The sequence below is a fragment of the Artemia sp. Qi Xiang Cuo genome, chromosome 7, assembly GCF_049724085.1.
Source record: "Artemia sp. Qi Xiang Cuo chromosome 7, ASM4972408v1, whole genome shotgun sequence".
Classification (NCBI taxonomy): domain Eukaryota; kingdom Metazoa; phylum Arthropoda; class Branchiopoda; order Anostraca; family Artemiidae; genus Artemia; species Artemia sp. Qi Xiang Cuo.
The window spans coordinates 57,177,628-57,185,919 of record NC_142800.1 but is presented as its reverse complement, the minus strand read 5'-3'; positions in this window follow the sequence as shown (position 1 = coordinate 57,185,919).

The following is an 8,292-nucleotide window of genomic DNA, read 5'->3' as shown; positions in this document are numbered from 1 at the left end:
GTCTTCATTTTTTACCTAGAAGAGATGCATAACATGGAAACAATATCTTGACGAGAGGTTACCCAATTGGTATCTTGGTGTAAAATGAGTGCCCGGTGATGGCCAGTGCCGGGCCAGGGTTTACAGCTGGTGATACATGAAAATCTGTGATATAGTAATTTTTTCATGGAATTCTGCCGGCACCGATGAGCGCCAGTCCTGTGGGTGGCAGTTTACGCTCGTCAAGTTTTGGCTGAACCAGCTACAAGTGCACCAGCTGAACGGCATTTTAGCACGACAGGACAGATAGTAACTGCAAAAAGATCAATGCTGGCTCCAAGCAGGAGTGAACAGACTCACTTTTATCCATGACAACAATAAACTTGTTCAGAGTGTCATCTCTAAATTAACCTTTTGAATTAAGCCATGGTATCTGACTTGTATACAGTGTTTTTTTTTACTGTTGTTACTTATTATTTTACTTAATTTTTGTATGTATATAATGAAAAGAATGTGTTTGAACTTCAAACTTTAAAAGTTATACACACATTAGCCCAAATCATTCTACCTGGTTTTCTTGACGGTGAACATAAAAACTTTCCGCAAGGCTAAATAAATTCCCATTTTGTCACATTGCTCTTGCATGTTTTTTGTCAACCAGTTAAAAATACTTATTAAAATCAAGTTTGGGTTGAACGTGCTTGGTGAAATGAGAATTGTGTTAAATTTGTAATAAAAAAAAATCGGTGCGCCGTGGCCTGCCGCCATGAATTTTTTGGTGCGCCTGGCGGCGCCCCGCCGCCGATACTAAATCACACATTTGCCGCCGTCATGCCGGTGCGGCTTTGGGGACTAGTCTCGAGTGTTTCGTCCCTGATGAAAACAAAACATCAGGTCCTGCCACCCACAGGACCTGATGTTTGTATTTTTTCCAGAAGGTTAACGTCTGGTTTTCATTTTCAAATAAATTCATCCGGTTGGATTTAGCAGCCAACGAGAAATAAAGATCAACCTGACATCGTGTCGTCAAGTCGATCTCTTCCTGTTCTGCAAGTGAATTAACATCCGGGTCGGTCGAAAACAGGATCAGCCGCGTTGTGGTATGTTAGAAATAGGTTTGATGCGGCAGGGCTGCTTAGAAACAAAAATGAATTCTTGTCGAAATGGGGCTTGTTTAAGAGCTGACGTCACAAGACTTGTTTTGTTTCTTCCGCTAATATGAAGGTAATAGCATGCCAATTCTAAACCAAACATGACTCTATCGAAATGTGGCACGTATAGGCATCATTTCAAAAAACTGGTTTTTGTTCTATAAGCTAATATGAAACCAATGGTAAAAGTTCATTTGCATTGAAAAATTAAGGGTTTGCTGGAATTCAGTGGTAGAGTAAGTACTTTGAAATAAAGATGGATGTGAGAGATAAACCCCTTTTTAAAAATGGATGTCTTTTCAACTTAGGATTTATAAATACCTACTTCTAAGGTGTAGAATGTACAAAAATAAAAGTAGACATTTTATTTGCAAATATATTTGTTTCCTTTATGTATAAATTATATTTTTTGGAAGGAGATTGTATAAAACATTTAGTTAAAAATTTTTGATGGTTTTCGTTCAAATAAGAAATTTTGTTTATCACTGGTTTCATATCAAGTGGGATTCTTGTTAAAACGGATTTACATGGCCATGTTCACTGGAAAAGGGTGATTCTAACCCTCTAAAAAGCTCTCTCTGGAGCTATTGTTTTTATCCTTATATCCTATCACTCTATACCTTCAAATCTGTTTCTACTTAGTGTTTTATGTCATTCCTATCTAGTGCTCATTGATATAGAAAAAAAAATTACAAGAAGCGTTGAATCGATAAACACTTTATTTTAAATAAGAGATTATCTTATTAATTCTAGGGTTGTGCCTTCTTTCACTGTCAAATCCATAGGCACTTTGAGCCTTTGTTTTGTGATTGTTGGGTAAACTTCGAAAGGTTAAATTTTCGTTGTTTTTTTTCTTCTTTTTTTTTTGTTTAGAACTGAGGACAGCTTGAGGGAGGTCCTTTTAGAAATATTTGCTTGTTTCTTAGTCATCATGGTTTGCCACTGGCTGACAAAATCCTTGTTTTCTCACCTGTTTTGACTTTATTTTTCATTTTATTATTTTCTGATTAGAGAGTCTAAGTGTAGAAGTTTTAACTCCTATTTTCTATCAAAAATCTTGAATTTTGTACTTTTTCATAGAAGAGATACGGTTTTATATGTTTCTTGCCCCATGCACAATTGTAGCAAACCAAACCTAGAAAATTAGAAGAGGGCTTATTTGATCGTGAAACACAAATATTACTGACCTTTGAGAATAACAAAAGATTGGAGGGTCGCTAGCAATTGTTCCACGCCTCTTTTTACACATATAATGACATATCAAAATTTGGCATTATTAATTTGATTTAAACAGTAGAAATGTCCAATAATTTATCTTTGGGGAGGAAATGATCCCTTATAGTCCAAGAAGAAGGAACTACAAGTTACGCAGTTTGCCCCCCGTTCACATATAGTATTTCTCATTGCAGAATAGGAAAAAAATTATACTGTGACGTGGTAGTTTTTGGTGGGAAGGGGGTCCTTGAGTGGTATAACGCCCTTCCGGGGGAATAATTTTTCATGGTAAGATTCAGGGAAATTTCTGAGACAAATTTTACACAGAAAGCAGGAAAGGATTTCTTTTCAAAATTTGAAAACAATCAGAAATTACATTTATAAAACCAAGTTTTAAGCTGAAGAGAAATAAGAGCCATTTTAAATATGAGTGGAGCGGCTCCTTTCTCAACCCTTGCTCTTTAAGCACGTCAGTTTTGTTATCGTTCTATGACTCGTTCCTTTAAGACTGAGTCATAGAACATAAGGGCTGTTGAATTTGAAGTATTTTTAAATAACTGGCTTTTACAATAGTTCTTGGCAACGAACTGTAAGTAAGGAGCGACCCGGCTCAATGGTAACCGAAACTTTAAAAAACGGAATTTGGTACAAATAGATACATCGAAAGAATTCATAATATATAAGTTTCATTAAGTGTAATATTAATCATCAAAAGTTACGCGCCTGAGAAAATTTGGCTGGTTTTCGAAAAAAGGGGAAAAGACCCCCTAAAAGTAATTAAAATTTATTGAAATTTACACAATCATATTTGGCGTATCAGAAAACCCTACTTTAAAGGTTTCAAGCTCCTATCAACAAAAATGTTTACTTTTACATTTTTTTCCAGAAGAAGGATAAGGGTTGCGTGTTTATTTTTTTTTTTCCCAGGGGTAATCATACTGACCCAGTGGTCCTAGAATATTATAAGAGGGCTCATTGGAATGGAAATTAAAAGTTCTATTACCCTTTTTAAGTGAACAAAAAAAATGGGAGGGCAACTAGGCCCCCTCCCACGCTAATTTTTTTCTCAAAGTCACCCAATTAAAATTTTGAAATAGCCATTTTGTCCAGCATAGTCGAAATTCTCATAAATATGTCTTTTACGATGACTCAATCCCCCACAGGTCCCAGGGTAAGGGCTGAATTTTTTTACCTGTGCCATTGGCTAAATGTGGTTATGTTTGTTGGGGAATTAGCCACAAAATTACCGGACGAATTTTTTTCTGGGGGGGGGGGGGCTGGAGGAGGGGCTATCTAGTATAATTAAACAGCCTGTGTGATTATGGGGTTTTTTAATTAAAAAATTTTTAAATTTTAACTTAAAGAGCGTGTTATTGACTAAGGAGAGAACCCCATAATATACTTAATAAAAAAAAAAACAATAAAAAAAAACAAGCGATACGGCTTAATAGTTGGCGAAACTTTTAAAAACGGAACTTTGATGTCAATAAATGTATCAAAAGAATGGGCTTATAATGCTGATTCTAAATGTATGAATTTTATTAAGTTTAGTATTACTCATCAAAGGCTACGAGACTGAGAAAATTTACCTGATTTTTTAAAGAGGGGGAAACATCTCCTAAAAGTGAAAAAAATTTAATGAAAATCACACCGTCAGATTCAGCGTATCAGAAAACCCTATAACATAGGTTTCAAGCTCATATCTGCAAAAATCTGCAACTGTGTATTTTTTGCCAGAAGAAAAATATACGAATATAGAAGTTCGTTACGTAAATTAATTTGTAAATTACGTCAGAACCAAATTTAGAGAGCCATTTAGCAAAAGAAAAGTAAATTTTTTATGCAAATTTTGCTTACTTATTCACTGCCGGCGAGCCAAAATAAAAGCTGCATTAACGAAAAAACGATCAGAAATCAAATAAAAAAAACAACTTTTTTAAACTGAAAGTAAGGAGCGACCTTAAAACTTAAAACGAACAGAAATTATTCCGTATATGATAGGGGCTGTGCCCGATTTTCGACTATGTTGAACAAAATGGCTATCTCAGAATTTTAATTGGGTGACTTCGGAAAAAAATGAGCGTGGGAGGGGGCCAAGTTGCCCTCCAATTTTTTGTTTTATTTCATTAGAATTAATGACACTCCACTTCTCGCGTGTGTACCTAGATTCTAAACAAGTACCGTTGTTTCTTATGAAAAAGAAAGCACGAACTTGACACCTGACAGTTAAAATTTGGGATTTGCAGGTTGCACAAAATATCTTCAATGTTTTCCAATAGCAAATCCTATCTGTAAGCAGTGGACAAATTATTAACTTAAAAAGGCCCTTCAACTTCTACAATAGAATCCTGTGAGTATTCTGCAGTTTGGGAGGGAGGGGGATATCTCAAATGGTGTATTTTAATACCAAAACATCACAGTTCTAATTGAACCATCAAATAAATACAGAATTAATTCTAAGTGAGAGACAAGGGCATTGCGAGAAAAAACGATGTATAATCACCAGGGACATAACCAAAATTTTCATTTTTTGGGGGATATATTTTGGTTGAGGAGGGGACAAGAGAACCTTTATAAAAAGAATTAAAATTTGATTCTATTGATGTATCTATTGGTATCAAAAATCAGTTTTTTTGAGTTTCGGTTACCATTGAGCCGGGTCGCTTCTTACTTACTGTTCGTTACCACTAACTGTTTTATATATTTTATGAGTTATTCAACTATGCTGGACAGAATGGCTATCACAAAATTTTGTTCAGATGAAATTGGAAAAAAAGGGGCGTGGGAGGGGGCCAAGTTGCCCTCCAACATTTTTGGTCCCTGAAAAGGGCAATTTAAATTTTAATTTCAGTTCTAATGAGCTCTCTCTTGATGTTCTAGGGCCAATGGGTCGGTACGATTAGGCCTACCCCTTAAAAAAAATAAATAAACACTCCTCCGTGATCTTTCTTCTAGCAAAAAATACAAAGTTGCAGATTTTTGAAGATATGAGCTTGAAACATATGTAATAGGGCTTTCTGATACTCTTAATCTAACGGTGTGATTTTCATTAAAATTATTTCACTTGTAGGGGATGTTTCCCCTCTCTTTCAAAATTCAGGCAAATTTTCTCAGGCTCGTAGCCTTTTATGAGTAATACTAAACTTAATAAAATTTATATATTTAGAATAAGCATTAAAAAAAGTTTTTAAAAGTTTTGATTACTATTGAGCCGTTTCGCTTGTTTTTTTATTGTTTTTTTTTATTACGTATATGTTATTACGTATATAAGGGGGTTCTCCCCTTAGTCAATACCACGTTCTTTACAGCTAAAGTTAAAATTTTGTTTAAATCACAAATCACTGAATAACAAAGGCTGTTTAATTAGAATAAATAGCTCTTTTGATAACACTAAAAAAAACTATAGCTTTAAGAGCGTGGTATTGACTTGGGGGTGATCACACTGATATACGTAATAATTTCTGTTCGTTTTAAGTTCTTGTGCTGCTTCTTACTTTCAGTTGAAAAAAATTTTTTTTTTTTAATTTAATTTCTGATCGTTTTTAAATAATTCTGGGAAATCCGGCGCCCCCTTCCTAGAACTTTCCCTTACCCCCAGTCAACATCCTCCACGGACATAGTTTCCCGAGTAACCCCGCCGCCGGCCCCCCCTCCCCCCGAAAAAAATCCTTAATGAAAATGTCTGTAAACTTCATAATAACCAATAGCCTATAATATGTAAACAATGGGCAAAGTTCAGAAATTGCAGCCCTTCCCCTGGGGACTTTGGGGGATGAAGTCATCCTAAAAGACATATTTATTAGATTTTTGACTATGTTGAACAAAATGGCCATCTCAGAATTTTAATTGGGTGACTTCGAAAAAAACATGAGCGTGGGAGGGGGCCAAGTTGCCCTCCAATTTCTTTGTTTTATTTCATTAGAATTAATGACACTCCACTTCTCGCGTGTGTACCTAGATTTTAAACAAGTACCGTTGTTTCTTATGAAAAAGAAAGCACGAACATGACAGCTGACAGTTAAAGTCCGGGATTTGCTGGTTGCACAAAATATCATCAAAGTTTTCAAATAACAAATCCTATCTGTAAGCAGTGGACAAATTATAAACTTAAAAAGGCCCTTCAACTTCTACAATAGAATCCTGTGAGTATTCTGCAGTTTGGGAGGGAGGGGGATATCTCAAATGGTGTATTTTAATGCCAAAACATCACAGTTCTAATGGAACCATCAGATAAATACAGAATTAGTTCTAAGTGAGAGACAAGGGCATTGCGGGAGTAAAAAACGATGTATAATCACCAGGGCCATAACCAGAATTTTTATTTTTTGGGGGATATGTATTGTTTGAGGAGGGGACAAAAGAAACTTTAAAAACTGTATCTGGATTACTTTTTGGTCTGCATTCTGGGAATATTTCTGGTCTACGCTGTTTTCATGAAATGAAATTAGAGTATCATTAAATCCCAAAATAAGCAGGGATGTGTTACATATGGAAGGGGGACTGCCCTTCGTTATCCGCAACTCCACATTGTGATCACTGATACTCTGGAGGATGCTGATTAGATCAGCAATTGAGAGCTTTAGTCCAGGGGCGGATCGATAGCAAAATATTTATGGGAGGGGTGGGGCAATATGACAAAAGCACCAATGAGCAAAATCTTTGGGGGGGGGGGGCAATTTGACAAAGGGGCCAATAATTGACCAAATATAAAAGTTTATTATAAATGAAGAGTGAAAAAAAACAGGGAAAGAGGACGCCCGAACATCGTGGGGGGGGGTGGTTGTCTTTTCAACAAAAATTTTACACGGGGGGAAGTTTGCCTGAATTCATAAGTAAAATTTACTCATTTAACTCATGAGAAGAAATCCATGAAGAACTATCATCAGTAATAATTCTCTGGTGTAAAATTTTTCACACAAGAAACTTCCTGTTGAAGGGGAAGGACCTTTGAAAAATTTTGAACATAGAGGTGATTTTTTGTATGAATTAAAAAAACGATCATAAATAAAGTTAAAAACAAGTATTTTTTCGAGCTAAATTATGTTCAGAAGAATTTTTCGTCCAGAATAGTGAACAAGATTTTTTTTTCGGGGGGTGGGGATGGGCATTTGCAGTGAGCATGAACTTTTACGAGGAAACATTCATGGGGGTACTATCTTGCGCGTGGGAACTCTCCTTGGGGGAGTTTTCCTTGGGGAAATTGTCATGAATGGGGAGGTGTGTGTCTCGTTATTATTCGAAAAAAGATCAGAAATTAAGTTTTAAGAAAAACTATTTTTCAACTGAAAGCACGGAGCAACACTAAAACTTAAGAAAAAAACAGAAATTAATATATTTGTACGGTGCCTCCTCCTCAATACCCTGCTCTTTACGCTAAAGTTAAACCTTTTTTCCTAAGTCTTAAAAAAGGCCTCCTGAATCAAATTTCCCAGTTAATAGTGTTTGACATGTGAAATTTTGCTAAGCATTAGAGATTTTCAGGGCAAGTTTATTCAAATTTTTAATTAAGAACTACTTTTTAACCAACCCTTTAGATTAATAAAAATATCTTTTGCAAGAATTCTTATTGAAACAACCTGTTTTGGCATTTTATTGGAACAACACAAACTGTGGAAAATATCCCCTGCCAAACTTTTTCATAAATTAGTGCTACCGGTTACTGATTTTTACTGCGAAGGACACATTAAAACCTGTATATAGGATAATCTGCAGTACCTGCAAATATTTATCTAGATCTGTGAACGTTTGACACATCCAAAATTAGACTTCAAAATAGCACTTAATAATATGAGATTCACGTCTCATATGCCATTTTCTATTCAAAGTACAAACTCCATAGCTCGGAATTAGCAGACCCATACATACAATGGATATGTCTTTGTATACTTGGCAAAAGCCAAAACAAGAGACATTAAAGTGTTGTGACAGAAACCAGTCTTTTACGTAC